This window comes from Canis lupus, chromosome 31, assembly GCF_011100685.1.
Source record: "Canis lupus familiaris isolate Mischka breed German Shepherd chromosome 31, alternate assembly UU_Cfam_GSD_1.0, whole genome shotgun sequence".
NCBI lineage: Eukaryota > Metazoa > Chordata > Mammalia > Carnivora > Canidae > Canis > Canis lupus.
The window spans coordinates 27434112-27453639 of record NC_049252.1 but is presented as its reverse complement, the minus strand read 5'-3'; the positions used below and the strand labels follow the sequence as shown (position 1 = coordinate 27453639).

Genomic DNA, 19528 nt, shown 5'->3' with positions numbered 1-19528 from the left:
CTGCTGGACCTGCTACAAGGACCCCATACACCAGCCTTGGTGATGGAGGGCGAAGAGCTCCCAAGGCCGGGAATGGGGACTTGGAGCAGAAAGGCAGCTCTCCATTGGCTAGCTGTGTGACTGTGCTAGTTTCTTAATTTCTCTGATTCTCAATTTCCCAGTCTGTAATACGGGAATAACACAAGGAGTTCCTGCCTCCATCAGCTGCTGTTTAGGGTTAAGTGAAAAGATGCACATGAAGCACCAAGAAGGCACCTGGGTGGCTCAGTCGGTTAGGCATCTCCTTCGGCTCAGGTCATGATCCTGGGGGTCCTGGAATCGAGCCCCACGCCAGGCTCCCTGCTCAGCAGGGAGTCCACTTCTCCCTCTCCCACTCCCTCTACTTGTGCTCTCAGTCTCTCTAACAAATAAATAAAATATTAAAAAAAAAAAAAGCACCAAGCAGAGTGCCTGGCACCCCAGGCACCCAATGGCAGCTGCTGGCACAGTGTCATTGTTATTATTATTCCTCGTAGGCTCACCCTGAGGGCTGTGCTCCCCTGGCCGGGTCAGGGGGAGGAAGAGGAACGGAGAGGTAGGCAGAGACACTCTTGAACAACGAGACCTGGCCTCGTTGAAAGGACAATGCTTCAAAAACGTGCTTGCAGCATGGGTGGCTCAGCGGTTTAGCGCTGCCTTCAGCCCAGGGCGTGATCCTGGAGACCCAGGATCGAGTCCTGCGTCAGGCTCCCTGCAGGGAGCCTGCTTCTCCCCCTGCCTGTGTCTCTGCCTCTCTCTCTGTGCCTTTCATGAATAAATAAGTAAAATCTTTAAAAACAAAACAATAAAACCAAAACATGCTTGCATTTGTTTCCCTTTAGGGACAGAACCAAACACTTTAGGGACAGAACCAAACCGCAAGTGGCCTTCCGCATGATCTTGGAAATGCAGCCATACCACTGAGCAATAGAAACATCAAAACTTTCCTCAGACATTCTTGCAGGCAGACTGTCTGCAGAAGACAAGGAAGGGTCTTCAGTGAAAAATAAAATCCTTTACTCAAAACATCAATAATAATTCTACTGAGAGAGGAAAATAGTGTGGAAATAAAAGCAAAGTCCCTCAAGGCTTCTTGTAATCCTAATGTGCCAATCTTTGCACAAACCACCTCTACCCTGGCACGTCATCTATGTACGCTGCCAGAGCTTAGAGATAAAGAGCCACCGCACCCAGTGATCTATCTAATATGGTTGCATCCCTCTGGGCACCAAAAGGAGGACCCAAAACATCTCATACAAATGTCATCATGTTGCAAATGTAGATGTGGAATGTGGAGGAGCTATGTGTAGGGGGTAAGGATACGCAGACACATTGGTGGGTGCAGGCAAGCAGCAAGAGAACAGAAAGGAAAGAGAAAAACCCCTAATGGGAAAGGGCTGATGTATGGTGCATGTTTGGGGGAAAATGTTGGGTCATGATGCACTGACCCATCATGATTGGGGACCATGAACCTGCGGGGGGAGACTGAGGCAGAAGAACAGATTGCCTCGGGGTTGACTCCCAGGGCTGCCATTTCCCACAGGTGATCTTGAGCAAGTGCCTCCTTAACCTGGCAATTTCTATATTATAGAAATATAATAATTGATGAATTATTGATGAATTGATGAATTATGTTTCTAAAATAATTGATGAAGCAGGGCACCTGTGTGGCTCAGGGTTGAGCATCTGCCTTCGGCTCGGGTCATGATCTCGGGGTCCTGGGATCAAGCCCCACATCGGGCTTCCTGCTCATCAGAAAGCCTGTTTCTCCCTCTCCCTCTGCCCCTCTTCCAGCTGGTGCTCTCTCTCTCTCAAATACATAAATAAAATCTTTAAAAAATAATTGAAGCATGTTTATAATTATTATAATATTTATACATATATGAATAGAAATATATATACTTAAAAACGTCTGAGCTCCTGTCTCCAATGCACTTTGGAAAGGCTGGCTGGGTAAGCACTGGTAGGTTGCACGGTGGGTATAGGGTCACAGTCTGGAGCAGACACCCTGCCAGGCCTCCTCTGGCCTGAGTGAAGCGTCTGTTGGCCGCATGTTATTTAGACTCTGAGTTCCTAGGGGCAGGGAGGGGTGGTGAGGGTCCTGGCTGAGGTCTCACATTGTCCACACGGTAAATATTTAGATAAATCAAGTGGCAGAGTGGAAGCCAGCTGGGGGTGCTCACAACTAGTCCATGGAGCGGCCCAAGGCCTGGTCTCCAGGAGGCAGCGATGGATCTCTGGAAATTCCTGGGTAATGGGGTACCCGAGTACCCATATAGGCGAGGGGTCTGGAGGGGAGTCTTCTGGATAGTCAGTGCGGTTCCTCAACAAAGCACACTGGCACACTGGCACCATGTGACTGCCCCACCCGGAGACACCTGGCCCCATACTCAGGCTGGTAGGTCAGTGTAAGCTGGGGTTGTGTCTGAGGCCTCTGAGTGGGGGCCGGAGATGGCCTCTGTCAATGGCTTGTTGACCCTTGTTGGGGACAGGAGTTCTGTGGATGAGGATTTTAGTGCATTTCAGAGGATCACAGGCCCCTGGGGACAAAAGAACCCCCACCTAGGACTTACTGGCAACTTTGGAGTGTGGCTCAGAGAATCTCTGCCCCCCTCTCCCTCCCTCCTCCCCAGCCTCCCCCCTCTGCCCCCCATACTGCAGAGTGGGAGAAAATAATGCCCGCTAAATGTTTGGAAAGGATTAATGCATAAAGCCAGATCAGATGGTTAGCTCTGGGGAGGGGCAAGGGGGATGAAGTTACAGCCTTCATTTCAACCTAGACTGAAATTAATTCCAGATGGCTTAAAGAATTAAATATAAAACATGGAGCCATTAAAAAAGAAACTTCAAAGGTGCTGTGGGGTAGAGGATGAGACCAGAGATGAACCTCCCAAACATGAAAGCCAGGGGAGGAGTCACAAAGAAAAGGCTTGCCAGATTGGAAAACATAAAAACACAAACTTCTCCACATCAAAAAGACACCTAAAGAATCTTAAAGAGCAACTCAGAAAACACTCACAACTTATACAATAGTGTTAATATTATTACTATTTAAAGAGTTCTTACAAAAACAATAAGGAAATAAAAAAAAAGTAAAACAGGGGCAGGGAATGCAAATTTCTATTTCACAGGAGAAATACAAACTTGGAAGTAGCAAAAACAACTGGAAATCAAATAAATATCACATGAACCGGCAATAAAATATCATTTTACCTATCAAAATTAGCAAATTTTTTGAAGATGATATTGCTCTGAGGCGGTGATTATGATCACGCAGGTACATTGTCGTGAATTAGTGCAACTTTTCTGGAAAAGCGAAGCGGCACTACGGATAAAAGATTTTAAGTACACACCTAGTCTTCGAGGGGCATCCCTGCTTTTGGACTTGACTGTAAGGAAATAATAAAAGACATGAAGACATAGAGGAAGCCTTAGATTTAAAGATACTCACTGTAGCATGACTTCCAACAATGGAAACTAGAAGAGGACCAGATGTGCATTAGGTGGGAATTGGTTTGAAAAAGGTACATCCAGGGATGCCTGGGTGGCTCAGTGGTTGAGGGTCTGCCTTTGGCTCAGGTCGTGATCCTGGGGTCCTGAGATCGAGTCCTGCATCGGACTCCCTGCATGGAGCCTGCTTCTCCCTCTGCCTGTGTCTCTGCCTCTCTTTGTATCTCTCATGAATAAATAAAATCTTTTAATAAAAGAAGAAAGAAAGAGAGAAAAAGAAAAGAAAGAAAGAAAGAAAGAAAGAAAGAAAGAAAGAAAGAAAGAAAGAAAGAAAGAAAGAAAGAAAGAAAGAAAGAAAGAAAGAAAGAGAAAGAAAGAAAGAAAGAAAGAAAGAAAGAAAGAAAGAGCAAGGTACATCCAGGGGCACCCAGGTGGCTTAGTAGGTTGAGTGTCTGACTCTTGGTTTTGGCTCAGGTCTTGATCTCGGGGTCCTGGGATTGAGCCCCACCTGGAGCTCTGCATTGAGTCTATTTAAGATTCTCTCTCTCCCCCTATATCTCTCCCCTCCTCAGATAAATAAATAAATCTTAAAACAAAAGGCACATCCATGTGTGGCGGTATCAACCCACCAGTGATACTCCTAACTCAGTGTTTGGTGAATAAAACGATGCGATTTGATATATAAATCATTCCAGTTTTGAAGTCTGTCTCTCTTCTCAATCTCTCTCCCTGCCTCTCTCTGTCTCTCATGTTCTTTCTCTTTCTTCTATCTTTCTCTCTGTCTCTCTGTCTCTCTCACACATGACCACAAGGAAATTAACCAAAATATTAATAGAGGTAATCTCTGAAAAGTGCATATAATAATTATACATTTTTGTGCTTTTTTTACAAGATGTAATACTTCTATGATCAGGAAAAACCCACCTTCATATTGTAAAATACACAGTGAGAACGAGGCCCGTCTCATAACCTGCTTAGGTGACCGCCCAGGCTCTGCTAGCTGGCTGCCCCGGAACTCTGACGACACGCTTGCATGCCCATGGCTCACCTAGATACGGAACACTGTTGGGATCTATTAGGAGACACACAAAAGGGTGACAACCTAAGGATTCTAGGAAATCCTTCCACCAGGAGCTTTAGTGCCAAGTTCCATCCTGAGAGTTACCTGATGAGACTTGTGACCCTGACTGCTGAGAAATGATGGGATGAAGTGCCTCAGGCTGGGTGAGCCACAGTCAGAGCAGCAGTCAGCAACTGTGACCCACAGGCCACTGTGACCCGTAGGCCAAATCCAGCTCACCACCTGTTTTGGTGCAGCCATGAGCTAAGAATAGTTCTTACATTTTAAATATTTATCTAAGTACTTAAATAATATCTTCTATTTTACCTCTTAGACTGTAAAGCCTAAAATATTTGCTAGCTGGCCCTATCCACTGCCCCCACCCCCCGCAACTTGGCATTTGGCTATTTGGCATCAGAACATATGTGTACTTGAGGCAAATGTTAGTAACAATTTTCAAAAAGCAGTGCCTTCCTGAAAACCAAAAAAGAGTGAGATCACGTCTAGTTTGGGAGCACATAGATGCAGGGGGATTTCTCCCCTGATACCCCTGGGGAAGGTGGACAGTTTTGGTCCCCGTTGTCATGGTAATTTGAAATTATATCTCAAAAAGGCTTCACTATAGGCAACTTGTTTACTTAGCGAGTCCACTTTTTGGCATTTGTAGTAAGGAAATAAGTACGTATGTGCACAAAGATGTAGCTACGCAGACGTTCGCTGAAACATTCACTATGGAATTGAAAAACTGAAAAAAATAAAATAAAATAAAATAAAATAAAATAAAATAAAATAAAATAAAAGGAATTGAAAAACTGGAACCAGCCTCGAATGTCCAGCAATAAGACATTTGTCAAATTATGGACCATCCATTTGATGCACTATTATGAGGCCCTAACCCATATGCCGTTGATAGACATGCAAAGATGCTCATGATCTAGTGTAGAGTGAGACACAATAGCTAACAATCACACAGTGTGAGCCCACTTTTTTATGATTATTAGCATGCCTCAAAAAAATCCCTGGAGAATATAAACGGGGGGGGGCAAGGAATGCAAATTTATGTTTCACAGAAGAAATACAAACATGAAAGTAGCAAAAACAGCTGGAAATCAAATAAATATTACATGAGCCAACGATAAAATATCCTTTTACCTATCAAAATTAGCAAATATTTTGAAAATGTTATCTCTGTGTGATGGGATAGTGGATAATTTTCATTTTCTTTGCTTATCTGAACTTCGGGGTTGTTATGCAGGGAACATTCGTTGTATTTGCCTCTCTGTTCCCTTCCCACCCTGGACCCTGCCAAAGTAGACCAGAAACTGATGAATATACAATCATACCGACACGTCTTATAACTTCTTGCAGTGTGTTGTACAAATATTACTTGGAATTATTTTTCATCTGGGTTGAAGGGAAGGATCTACCTTTATCTCTCTCCTCCTCAACCCAGGCTGACCGGCTGATCAGGCTCTGTTGGCTGATCCTTTGCAAACGCTCCATGCATGTGACTTCTCCCTTTCTGTATATTTTGAAGGCATCGTGTCTCTCTTGCCTATTGCTGCAAAACAATATACCCCGAATTTAGTGGCTTAAAACAGCCACCATTGTATTATTTGCTCAAGGTGTTGCAATTTTGGATCGAGTTTGGTGGGGAGAGCTTGTCTCTGCTCCACATGATGTCAGCTTGGTAGCTTGACCAGCTAATGAAATGATTCAACTTGGGTCATATGTCTGAGGTCTCAGCTCTCGTTACTGGGGAGAGACAGAGGGTCCCTGATTCTCCTCCATGTGGCTTCTTCACACAGTTTGCACTTCCTCCCAGCATCTCATCTTAGGGCAGCTGGACTTCTTACACGGCAGCTGGCTTCCCTAGAGTACAAAGCAGAAGCTGATGGGTTTTTGTTTTTTGTTTTTTGTTTTGTTTTTTTAAAGAGCTAACCCCTAACTAGCCCAGTGTCACTTCCACACATTTGTTAAAGCAGGCCTAGGCCAGCCCAGATTCAAAGCAGGGAAGACTACGATCCGATGGGGAGCCACCAAAGGAATAGTGTCCCACACTCAGCACTTATAGGAAAACTGTCACAAATTCTCTGAAAGGGTATACCAATCAATTACTAATATAATTTATATTTCCCTAGATAGGAGTTCTTAAACTCAGCAATACCTGTGAAAGGATGGTTCCAGGCACCTGAAGGGCTCTGCCAGTTAAGCCTCTGACTCCTGATTTCAGTCCAAGTCATGATCTCAGGGTTGTGAGATCGAGCCCTGCATCAGGCTCTGTGCACTCAGCTAGGAGTCTGCTGGAGATTCTCTCCCTCCCTCTCTCCCTCTGCCTCTGCCCCTCCCCCTGCTTGCTCTCGCTCTCTCAAAATAAATAAATAAATCATCTTTTTTTTTTTCAAAAAGGATGATTCATTATATATTTACTACTGATTTACACCTCTCATTTGAAATAGTGTGTATTCAATCAGTGCAAACATCTTAAAATGACTGCATTTGTATAGGCCACTCAATAAAATAACCATCATTAAAATATCAACAGCTACTTATCGTTCCCTTAAAAGCAGCTAATGGCAACCAATGCATTTGGGCTCAAATGTTGTTCAGGCTCCAGATGTCTTTGGTGAGAATTACCAGCCTAGGTGCCTTGGATATAAATTTCAAATTTTTTTTCCAGCCAGATCAGCATTTATCCCAGGTGTGTGGGAAGGATGGCAGGACAGTGTAGACCTTCAGCCGAAGTCACTCTGGCCATGGTGGGCGGCTGAGGTATTGCCTAGTGGGTGCAGGGGAGCATGGGAACCTGGGGAGTCAGCAGCACACTCTCCCAACCCCCTACCACTCCCACCTACAACCCACACCACCTCCCAAAGGACCAGAATCTTGCTTCTAAGATTTCTCTGCTGTCTTGAGCATTTTCAACCGCTCTGTCTGCTGGTTCATTGCCAAAATATAAAACTCAAGTCCATCTGGGATTAAGACAGGAGCAGCACCACACACCAACTGTCCACTGCCATAATTGTCCTCTTTTCTCACCCAAGCCCTTGCAGAAAGGCCTGCATTCACTGTCCACTCTTCCTCACCTCCCACTCATGCTCCAGCCCTCCCCTCACCCCATCTTCCTTTCGGATGTCCAGGCAAAGCTCACCCATGACCACAACCACCAAGCCTCCATGAGATGCTCTTCAACCATGAACCTAAACTTCTCTATGAGCACAGAACACTTTGATCCTTCCATCTATCCTTCCTCGGACATTTTCCCCCTTGGCTTTGTCCCTAAGCATCTAAGTTTTCTTCTAGTCGTTCTGACCAGCCTCCTTAGCAGACTCCTTTTTCTCTGCCCACATCTTAAATGTTTATGTGCCCTCACAAGGCTTGACTCTCTTTTTGCTCTCGAGGGCAGGCCAGAGATTCTTGATCTTGAGTCCAGGACCTCATGATGTCCATGGTTCTAGAACCGAGGTCCATATGAAGATCTTTTTGAGTGTATTCTTTTTCTGGACAGAGGACCAAAGCTTTCAGTAGATCCCCCAAGAGTCATATGACCCATACAGGGCCAAGGCCATTGTTCTAGGCTAATTCACCTGCTGGCTTCATCGATGCTCCACAAGCTGATGACTTGTGAATCTTCATCACCAGCCCCTCTCTCTTTCTTAAGCTCCAGCCCTGTCTGTCCAACCATGATGTCTCACAATTATGTAATTGTCTTCTCCTGGATCCTTTTTCTCTTTCACCAAAATTCTCAACCTGAAAATGATCTCTTTTCCTCATCTCATATTCAACTTGTGGCCAAGCCCATCAACTCTACTTTTTTCTGTCTGGGCCCATATCTTTCCACCACCTCCACCTTACTGGCTTGGTTAAAGTCAGGAGTTGAAAAGCTTTTTCTATAAAAGGCCAAATTGTAAACATGGTAGGCTTTGTGGGCCATGTGGTCTGTGTCACAATCAGTCAACTCCATCAGTGTAGGTCAAAGGCTACATAATGTGGAAATAAATAAATGTGGCTCTGTTTCCATGAGCTATTCATAGACTCTGAAATTTGAATTTTGTATAATGTCATGATATATATCTTTCTCAACCATTAGAAAATGTAAAATCCATGCTTACCTTTCTGGCCTTATAAAACCAGATAGCAAGCCACATGTGGACCACGGGCCACAGTTTGTCAACTCCTAGCTTTAGGACATCACATCTCTTGCCTGAAACAATCTTCCTTCCTCCAGTATTCCCTGACTTAGACCTGCCATTGTGCTCCTAAAGTGATCTTCTTGAGAAAAAAAGCTGTGGGGGCCAATCTCCAGCTTTTAAAACCCTCCAACAGCTCCAGTTACCATGGGAGTAGATTTCTCAACTATTGGTATTTGAGGCTGGATAATTCTGTTGCAGGGGGAGCTGTCCTGTACATTTAGGATGCTCAACAGCATCTCTGGCCTCTACCTATTAAATGCCAGTAGCCTCCCTGCCTCCCTGGTGGTGACAATCAAAAATATATTCAGATATTGCAAGATTGCCCCTGGTTGAGAACCAGGGATCTGGGAGGACAGCACGAACTCCCTGGAAGAGCACACAAGGTCCTCCCTGACTCAGCCCTCCTTCCTCCCCATAGCACCTCTTGCTCCCCACACTCTAGCCATGCTAAGCCATTTTTGGTTTCCTAAGTTTGGCAGGTGTTTCCCTCCTCTGTTCCCACTGAGCAAATGCCCACTCACCTTTCAACATCAGGTGTAGTCTGTCTTGTGCATCTCTCTCTCTCCTCCACGTGTCTCCTCCACGGGGACATGTGAGTTTTTCCTCCACTGTGTCCTCATGGTCATCCCTACTTACTTCCATCAAAACCCCTAAGATACCTTTAAACCCTTGTTTTCCTGCTTGTCTCTCATCTTAGATTGTAAGCTCCTTAAGAGCCTGGGTTTGTGCCTGATTCCTCTCTGTCACCCCAGCACCTGGTTGAAGACATAAATGGGTAAACTGAGGCTCAGTGTCTGTGAAGGTAGAGCCCAAGATCAAGAACATGCCTGGTACAGCCGGAGCCAGAGTATTGAACTACCTAACTCTACATCCTTCTACCTCCCCTCTGCCATGAAGAACTCCCCCCCGCCCCGCCCGGCCCCACCAACCCTTAGCTGTTGGTTCTGGCATCCGAAAACTTTGCTCTCACCAATACACAGGAATCATTGCTTGGTGAGAAGGCTAAGTTGGAGAAAATTTGGGACATGCGTTGCCACATCCCAGGCCCATAGACCCCCCTGTTAAAGCTCTGGAATTTACTCACTCTGCCATGGGGGAGGGCAGACTAGCTTACAGTGTGGTGACAGGCCTCTGCAGAAACCCAGACCAAGATGACCTAAAGGAATAAAAACAGCAGCCTCTCACCAGAGGCCAGGTCATCCAAGGTAGGTGAGAAGTCAATAAACACAAGATGCACAGTCCCAGCAACCTGGATCCTTGCATGTCACGGGGAATTTGCTAGCTGCTGCGAGCTGAGAAAAATTACTATAATTAATCCATGCTAAAGAATAATATTATGACACACAATCTCTGCAGCAGGGCTTCTGAGCACCTCAGAGCCACCAGTGCCACACTGCTAACGGCAGCCAGGTGCTGTCTGAGACAAGTGGCTTGGAAGGAGTTTTAGAAAAACATTCATTGGACTGAAGACATCAAGCACCTGTTTTCTGTTTTGGAAACCCAAACCTGGATAGGTCATGGAGGTCACCAAGAGGATCATGAAACAAAGGCGAGACATTGAAAAATGGCCTGGACCTTTTGGTCCTGCTGGTGCTTCTAAGAAGAGGCAGTGCCGCCAGCAAAGGCCATCTAGCACTGGCAACCTTACTGCACCCAACAGCCCAAGCCCTTGGGTTTGACACGGCGGATGGGCCATGAGCACTCAGCCATCTGGACTTGATTAGGAAAGCTTCCTCTGCCTGAGTCAGGACACTTCTCCTCCTTCTCCCATATTTCCTTCCTACATGTGCAAACCACCATCATTTTGTGCCCGGGCAGGAAGCAAGGAATGTCTTCTCTCTAAGTTTCCCTCAGAACCCCTACTTGAGAGCACACAGGAGGAGGGAACTAGGGGGTCATAGACCCTGACAGCTGGAAAGCAGGCTGTGACCATCTCTCCAACTGCGTGTCTTACGGAGGAGGAGTCTGAGGCCACAGACTGCAATCACCTACCCAAGAGAGGGTCACTTGCTAGGACGAGACTGAATGGGCTCTAAAGCTCTGGTCCGGCACCTGGGTGGCTCAGTGGTTGAGCATCTGCCTTTGGCTCAGGTTGTGATCCTGGGGTCCTGGGATTGAGTCCCGCACCAGGCTCCCCCCAGGGAGTCTGCTTCTCCCTCTGCCTATGTCTCTGCCTCTCTCTGTGACTCTCATGAATAAACAAATAAAATCTTAAAAAAAAAAAAACAAACAAACAAAAAAACAAAGCTCTAGTCTTTCCAAATGTCCAGCAATAGAGGATGTGTCCTGTAAATAGTGGCATCTTCCCCAACAGAGAGTTCTGCAGGCTTAGAGATAGTGAGAAGACCCTTGAAGAGGCTCATATGGAACAATTTTCTTTTCTTTTCTTTCCTTTTTTTTTTTTTTTGAACAATTTTCAAGATACATTGCAAAGTGAAGAAGAGCAAGGTGCAGAACTTCACTTGGGGCAAAGAAGATATTGAATATTTGTATTTGCTTGGAAGCTGCAATGTTCTGAATTGTATCTCCCAGAAAGATAGGTCCAAGTCCTAATTCTTGGTACTAAGGGGTGAGACCTTATTTAGAAGTAGGGTCTTTGCAGATGTAAACAAGCTGAGGATCTTGAGATGAGATCATTCTGGATCTAGGGTGGGCCTTAAATCCAATTATAAGATAATAGAAAGGAGAAGGATATTTAATTTGCAGAAAGAAAAGCCACTTGGAAATGGAGGCAGAGGTTGGAATTTATGTTGCCAGGAGCCAAAGAGCACTGGAAACCACCAGAGGCTGAAAAAGGCCAGGCAGGACTTTCCTCCAGAGCCTGCAGAGGGAGCATGGCCCACTGCAGACTATCTGTGTTGCTTTAAGATTCCTAATTTGGTCATTTGCTGTGGCGGCCACAGAAAACTAATCAGAAGCTAAATGATAAGTATTTTTGGAAATGAATCTAGATTTTATTGAATGCAAGATCAATATTAAAAAAGCAAAAATTAATAATATTTCTATATACCAATAATACATAATTAGAAAATAAAAAATTTAAGCTATTTCATTTACAACAGGGTCAAATCTATTAAATACACAGAATAAATATAACAAAGGACATGCAAGACTTCTACATAAAAAATTTTAAATATGAGGAAAAATTAAAGAAGATTTAAATAAATGAAGGTGTATGTTTTGTTTACGGATTGGAAGGTTCAATGATGTAAATAAAAAATACCACTTCTTTCCCAAATTGATTGATATAATTGCAATGTATATTCGATGTAGCCCCAATCAAGATCCAGGCAGATATTTGTGAAAACTGGTAAGCTGATTCTAAAATGTGTATGGAAGTTCAAAAGTTCAAGAATAGCCAGGACAATCCTGAAAAACAAGAGAGCGGAAGCACTTACGGTACCTGGAAATCAAGATTTATTATATAGCTACCGTCATTAAGGTGGTGTGTTCCTGGCAAAGAGATGAGATGAACAGACCAAGGGAAGAGAATAGGACATCCAGGTGCAGAGCCACATGTACAGGAACACCTTTGTTTTTGTTACACAATGAGAGATTCGTGCTGTAGAACAGGGGAAGTAGCAGCTTTTTGGTAAGCGGTTCTAAGCCAGTTGACTATAAGGAAAAATATCTCTCTTGCCAGCCACCTCACATCCTACATAGAAATCAATTCTAGACCAGCTGTGGCTCTAAATGAGAACAACAAAACCATAGGGATTCTAGAAATACAACAGAGGAATGTCTTAATGACACAGGCGTGAGCCAAGATTTCTTAAAGACACATAAAATAATGACCATGGTGGAAAATACTGATTTACTAGATTTCACCCAAATCAAGAACTTGTATTCATCAAAAGACACTGTTAGAAGAATGGAGTGTTGGTGGTGGGGGCCTGCCTGGGGGGCTCAGTTGGTTAAGGATCTGTCCTGGGTTCAGGCCATGATCTTAGGGTCCTGGGATCAAGCCCTGCATCAGGCTCCCTGCTCAGTGGGGTGTCTGCTTCTCCCTCTCCCTCTGCCCCTCCTCCTACTCGTTCTCTCTCTCTGTCTCTCTCTGTCTCTCTTTCTTTCTCTCTCTCTCTCAAATGAATGAATAAAAAAAAGAGTGAAACAGGAAGCCATAGAAAGGGATAAGACATCTGCATTCTACTCACCTGACAAAAGATGTATATCCAGACTCTATAAAGAAATTCTCTAATTAAACAACAACAAAAAGACAGCTCAAAGGAAAATAATGGTTAAGAAGTTTGAATAGTCGCCTCGGAAAAGAGGCTCTTCTAATGAGCAGTTTAGAGGATAGAGAGAGAGAGAGAGAGAAATGGATAGATAAAAGTTTGTGATAATTCGATATGGCAAATAATACAGATGCCGGGAACACTTTGGGAAACGAATTTAGATCTTAAATTTCTGTACTTCATGGATCTGCCATGGGTCAGGCCTTGCTGAGTCCACAGCCAGAAGATTTTTAATTGTGTCAAAAAATAAAATCAGTGAAAATAAATTAGAAGGCGCTCAGTCTCATTAGTCTGCAGAGAAATGCAAACTAAAGCCATAAGAAAACCCACATGCACCCATCAGAAAAACTAAAGTGAAAGAGACTGACGCTACCATTTGGGGGCAAAGATGTGGAGCAGTATCTCGGTGGTGGAAGCTATAACTCCACTTGGGAAAACCTTGGCAGCACCTCCTACAGGTGTGCCTGTCCGTATGTTTATCCAAAGATAAACAAGACAACAAGATAAAATAGCTGCATTATTACGGAAAGTGTGACACACTCATACAACAGGATACCAAGTAACAATGAATGAACGTGTCACAGCTACAACCAGGAACACAAGGTAAGGGACAGAAGCCAGCCTCGAAATAAGGCAGATCTATCATATTTAAACAGCAACTTGCCAGGTTAGAATTCAGGGTAGAAGAAAGGACACGGCAATTGGGAGGAAGCCTCAGATCCTGATAGATTTCCATTCCTTGACATGGCTGTGGCTACACCAGTGTGGTCATTTGTGACGATTGACTGAAGTGTATATTTATGATGTTATGTGTGTGATTGAAATTTTCATGTGTGTATGTTGGATATCAATGAAAATTTTCTTCTAAAAAACTTTAGGGAAGGCCTGAAAAGCTCAGACATCCGTTCCCCATCCCTCCAAAAAAAAAAAAAAAAAAAAAAAAATTCCTAAATGATCTGAAAGCAATATTAATTGCTGAGGAGGCCAAAATTTTTAAAAAGAAATTATAATTACACCTTGTTCTTCCCCTCGTTCCTCTTGCTGTCCACCTTTGGGTAGTAGGAGCCAGCCAGCTACAGGCCAAAGCTGGCCTTGAGAGCTTTCATCCCCCATCATCTCCCTCCTCCTCCTCCTCCTCTTCCACACCCCCTTCCTTTCCCTGCCCTGCCCTGGCCCTGGCGAGGATGTAAGCTCGGGGGCCCAGAGGCCTCACCGCGTGCACCTGTCCAGGGGGCAGACTCAGTGCTGCTTGGATTCAACGTCGGCCAGCGAGCAGGTGCCCGTTGCGATCACTTCTTAGCTCCTTGAGCTCCCTCTGGGTCAGTACAGCTGCCACCCAGCCTTCTGGACCGCTTTTCTCATGAAGAGGCCCTCTGGCGACAGTGGCAGGTGCTCCTCCCCAACTCCTTGCCTGCGTCTTTGGCCGGCCTCCCGCAGAGGCTGCGGATCTGACACATGCGTGCAGCTCGTGCCTCGCCACAGGCTGGCCAGGTTCCTCTCGGGTGCAGGTGCCGCATTTCCTCCTCCGCCAGTTTTCTCTGAAGTTGCAGGATGTGTTCTTGGTGTAATTCAGGCAGAATTTGAAGCTGCAGCTTTAGCCGCTGAATCTCCCTTTCAAGCTGTGAATTTTCACGCTGCAAAGATGCTTCTTCGGTTTGGAGACTTTTATTTGTCGTCTAAGCTCTTCATTCCCTTCGCTTTTCTTCCCACGCTTGTCTGGCTAGTTCTTGATGTTCCTGGTCAGAGCTCTGAAGGGACACACTGATCCCAGCATCATCAGTGACATCCTTGTGCCCGATGGGCGGGGTGATCGCTGTGTCCTGCTCCCCACTTTTGCTGGACTCCCTAGGTCCCGGCACCCCGATGATCTGCAGGGAGGTCAGGCGAGGGGCGGCCTGCAGCCCGGGGCCTGCCCTGGGCTGGGACTGGCTGGCTGGATCTTTCGGGGCGGCTCCACGCCTGCCTTCCACGGCTCCAGCCTTTCTTCCCCCTCCTTTTCCTGACCTCTCTACTTCCATGTTGAAATTTCTTGGTTAAGCAGTTCTGGACTTTTCTGGAAAATGAGTGTTTTTACTCAAATGATCCATTACTTTCTTTCCAAAGTTGTTCTCCATCCTTCTCTGATACCCTTAAGATGGGTTTTTTCACCAGTGACTTGGGGAAGTTTAGGAGGTTGGCCCATCTGTGCCTTTTTCAGAAAGTTGACAGTGTCCCGAAGTGAGAGCCTGCTCAGGTTTGCATTCATTGCTGACGAGCAGGTTTACAATGTGGGAGGACTGGCCTCCACCCCGGGCGGCCTGAGGGCATCATTGGCTGGTGTCATCTGTCCAGGGTTCTCACTGCCTCCTCCACGGGCTTTACCATGGGAAGAACACCTTTTGCCCAGCACCTTCACACTTCTTAGAGTGAGTCGTCTCTTCTCTAGGAAAACCAGCACCTCAGTACATAGCAGCATCGCCCCAGGGAAACACAGGGACACTTGGGCTACTTCCCCAGCTTCCAGAAATCACCAGAAGTACATGCGACATGAGCTCCAGGATGAACTGGAAAGAGAATCCAGGGGCCAAAGGTGGGCCCTCCATGGCTGCGTAGGGCTCCACAGCTCTGCCTCCGAGTGCCAGCCCGTGGGCCACAGCTGACCACTCAGAACCCTATGGAGAGTTCCATCTCTAAGGTAACAGGTGTCTGGCAAACAGAGAAGATCAGCTGGGCTGGGAGAGGGGAGGCCAGCCACATTCTAGAGAATAGCTCCCCCCTAACTGCTCTGAAGTAGAAAGCACTGGGGGAGGCTGGAGGGGCCGATCCCAGCCTGGAGCTCACCATTCTAGGTCCCTGTGGCCTTCCTGCAAACCTATGGGGTCAAAGCAGGGCCAGACCATGTCCCTTTATGAGCACAAGAGAAGTCAGAGCAGAATGGTAGAGATCCTTCCCCTGGATGAGTCTCAGTATCTGGTTTAAATTGTCCTTCTGCTTTAGGAACTCTGGCGCTATCCACAAAGTTTCTGGGATCTTCCTTCTGTGAGGTTCCCTTTCTCCTTGTGTGTGGTCACTGTGGGTAGGCAGGGACCCAGGACTGAAAGGTATCCCCTAAGAGACCAAGAATCCAATCCTAACAACTCATAAGAAGTCAATAGGAATTGTCCAGCAGACCCAGGCTCAGAGCCTCCTTGTCTATCCCCTGAGACTCTGTCATGAGCCACTTGTCCCCTGTCCCTCTACCCAAGAGGGAAACAAGAGAACTGTCAGCCAAAGCCAGTCTGGGGCTCCCTAGGGGTGCCAGGGTTCAAGGTGCAGAGGTTCCCTGCCTTGGTACCAGTATAGTTACTCTCGCTTTCATTCCACGTTGACATGACATATCTTTCTCCCTCCCTTCACTTTTCATCTGATTATGTGTTTAAAGTAGGTCTGTTGCAGGCAGCATATCGCTGGGTGTTGTGTTTTGATTCCCTCCAACAGTCTCTGTCTTTGAATTCCTGTACTGTTGACGTTTAAAGCGATCAGTGATACATTTGGACTCATGTCTATCCTGTTACTGCTTTCCGTTCGTTGCCTTTTGTTTCTTTTTTTTGCCTTCTCTGGTTTTAGTTGACATTTTATATGATTCCATTTTGTCTCCTCTCTCAGCATATCAGTTACACGCCTTTAATGATTTTTTTTTTAGTAGTTGTCTTTGAGTTTGCAACATTTGTTCACCAGTGATCCAGGAAGGGGTCTTCCAACAACATTCTACCTTCTGACGGGCAGTACAAACATCTCTTAACAGGGTATTCACCTCGTCTCCCTTCCCATCTCTTTACACTGCTATGGTCGGATCACTTATCCAGTAAGCTATAATCACATAATGCATTGTTGTTATGATTATTTGGAACAGACTGTTCTCTGTTAGCTCAATCAAGAATAAGAAAAATAAAATATTTTATTCGACCTTCATTTATTCTTTTTCTTTTTTAAAAATTTTATTCACTTATTCATGAGAGACACAGAGAGGCAGAGACACAGGTAGAGGGAGAAGCAGGCTCCCTTCAGGGGAGTCCCTGATATGGGACTCGATCTCAGTACCCTGGGATCACGACCTGAGCCAAAGGCAGATGTTCAACCACTGAGTCACCCAGGTGCCCCTCATTTATTCCTTTTCTAATGCTCTTCCTTTATCAAGTAAATCTGGGTTCCTCACCTCTATCATTTTCCTTCCCTCCAAAGAAAGTCTTTGAACAATTCTTGCAAGACAGGTCTAGCGATAACAAGTTCTCTTGGTTTTTGTTTGTCTGAGAAAGTCTTTGTCTCCCCTTGGCTTTCAAAGAATAATTTTGCAGAGTACAGAATTCTCGGTTGTTGGGGTTTTTTCTTTCAACACTATAAATACGTCACTCCACTATCTTCTTTCTTGCTTGCACGGTTTCTGAAAAGAAATCCAATGTGATCATTATCCCTTTTCCTCTATAGGCAAGGGGTTCCCCATCCCCCATGAAATCTTTTCAAGATTTTCTCCATGTCTTTGATTTCCTGCAGTTCAAATATGATATACGTAGGTGCAATGCTACTACCCCATGTGTGCAGCTTTATGATCACTGTGTTTCTGCAGCAACAGAGCAGAGAATTCTCCTCTTGTGCACTCGTGTATGTGTGCACACACACAATCATACATACATATCACACTATGTCAAGAAATTCTAAATCAGAAAAATAAGAGGCTCCCTCAGCATCTATAAATCTTCCATTTTATGTGAACATGTTTTCAAACCATATTTTATGGGATCCTGGAAACACCAGCCACAGTGACCCACAACCATCCTGTCTATCCCTTGGCCCGGCAAATAAACACTTTGAGTTATGCAGTATTTTGGGTTTCAATGGCAATGCAAAGTTCAGGGTCAGGGCATAGTCCCCACCGTGAGGTTCAATAATTCACTAGAAAGACTCATAGATCTCACTGAAAGCTTTATACTTATGGTTACAGTTTATTGCAGGGTAAGGGTACAGTTTAAAATCAGCCATGAGAAGAGGAGCACAGGGTGGAGTTCGGGAATGCTCCAAATTCGGAGCTTACAATTGCCCTCTCCTGGTGGAGTCAGGACAGCCTCACCCTCGCAGCAGACATGTGTGACAATCTGCAAAGAGCACTGCCAACCAGGAAAACCCTCCAAACCTTGGAGTCCAGAGTCTCTATCAGGGCTCCTTCAGGTCCCTCTATCAGGTTGACCTCCTACCTGGTTAACCTCAGTATCCCTCTGGAAGGGATCTGATCCCAAGTAACCTGAAGCCCCCACCCTAAATCACATTACTGTAGCTGCAAACCTCCAGGCAAACAAACACTCTCCTGCCAGGCAAGATGTCCCAAGGGCTTAGACATCTCCTCCCAGGAGCTCAGGACAAAGACCAGACCTCTCATCGGGCAGAGCTGAATTCTCCACCACACAGAAGATGAGATTTCTCTCTCCCTTCAAAGGAACCACATCACACCTCCCATCCACTTCTCTTCACTGGGCCTCACCAATCTGGACAGACTCAATTCCCAGCCCAGTTGTCTTTTCTTGATCAGATGCCACCTCCATACTCTAATCCAAATAAGTCCCTGCAGTCCACCAGTGATGTGGATGGGGACTGGTGAGAACGGGAGTTTTGTATCCCTCTCCCAAAACTTCCTTGTAGATGATACCTAGGTGTTTTAAGTATAAGACAGATCTGATTCACTTTTTTCTTTTTGTAATCTTGGGAATTCATCAGCCAAGGTACAGGTCATGAGCAGACATAACATGAATTGGTACTATCATTTGAGGATATTATACTCTGCTATCGAGGACAGGAAAACAAATGGATTGGATGAAATTAATAAGGTGAAATACAGAGAATGAGCAAGCACGTAGTCTTTGAGACATAAGCAGAATTCATAAGGAATGTTAAGTGTAGATAAGAAGTTAGTAACTTGTAAGAGATGTATGTGATTTACAAGAAGGGGGAGGAGGAGGAGGAGAAAGAGAACGGCTAGAGTGCTACTTGGTTTTGGAAAGACCAAGTCAATGGGTATGGGTCATGCCACTTCTAAGCAGATGGTTTTGTCATCCTTATATCGGCCACCCATCTGTGACACTCAATATGTCCCAGTCTGAATCCCTTATGTACCATCCAAGAAATGCAGATAAAACCCATAGCTGTTGGCAAATTATAGCAGTGGCCAGGCATAACAGCCCCTGCATCCCTCCAATAGAACAAGTGTACACGGACTCCCCCTGCTGAACCCCTGCTCAACCTTGACACCAAGCCATTGTGGCAGAAGGTTGACACAGGCCGCAGAGAGACAGGACAGGTCATGCAACCGGGATTCAGGGGGATGGCCTTTCCACTGCACCTGCACAACATCCCAACTGCGGTGACTACCCCGTGCTTCTCCCCCTGCTTCTTGCTGTGTGTTTTGGACTGATTTAACAAACCAGCAAACCACAAGAGGCAAGCATCTTAATTTGATCTGCGCATTCTCTGCCCAGAGACCACTGGAATGGTTTCCAGGGCAGTGTCCACAAGACCAAGGTAATTTCCCCACGTGGCAGCAGAGATTAAGTGCTACAAACTATGAC

The 19528-nt window shown here is 45.5% G+C and overlaps 1 long non-coding RNA gene across 14 annotated transcripts in view; it reads right to left on the bottom strand.

Annotated features, from left to right (window-relative positions):
* LOC119867052 overlaps positions 1-5204 on the bottom strand; it is a 62575-nt gene extending 57371 nt beyond the window's left edge. For 8 of the 14 annotated variants that reach the window (XR_005382279.1, XR_005382283.1, XR_005382275.1 and 5 more), the window contains exons 1-2: positions 4634-4742; positions 4393-4540 (exon numbers count right to left, since the gene is read on the bottom strand). This is a non-coding gene — a long non-coding RNA (uncharacterized LOC119867052). Of the gene's footprint in view, positions 1-4392; positions 4541-4633 lie in introns of all 14 variants that reach the window. The other 6 variants (XR_005382274.1, XR_005382277.1, XR_005382287.1 and 3 more) reach the window with 6 other exon arrangements.
* Positions 5205-19528: the final 14324 nt, after the last annotated feature.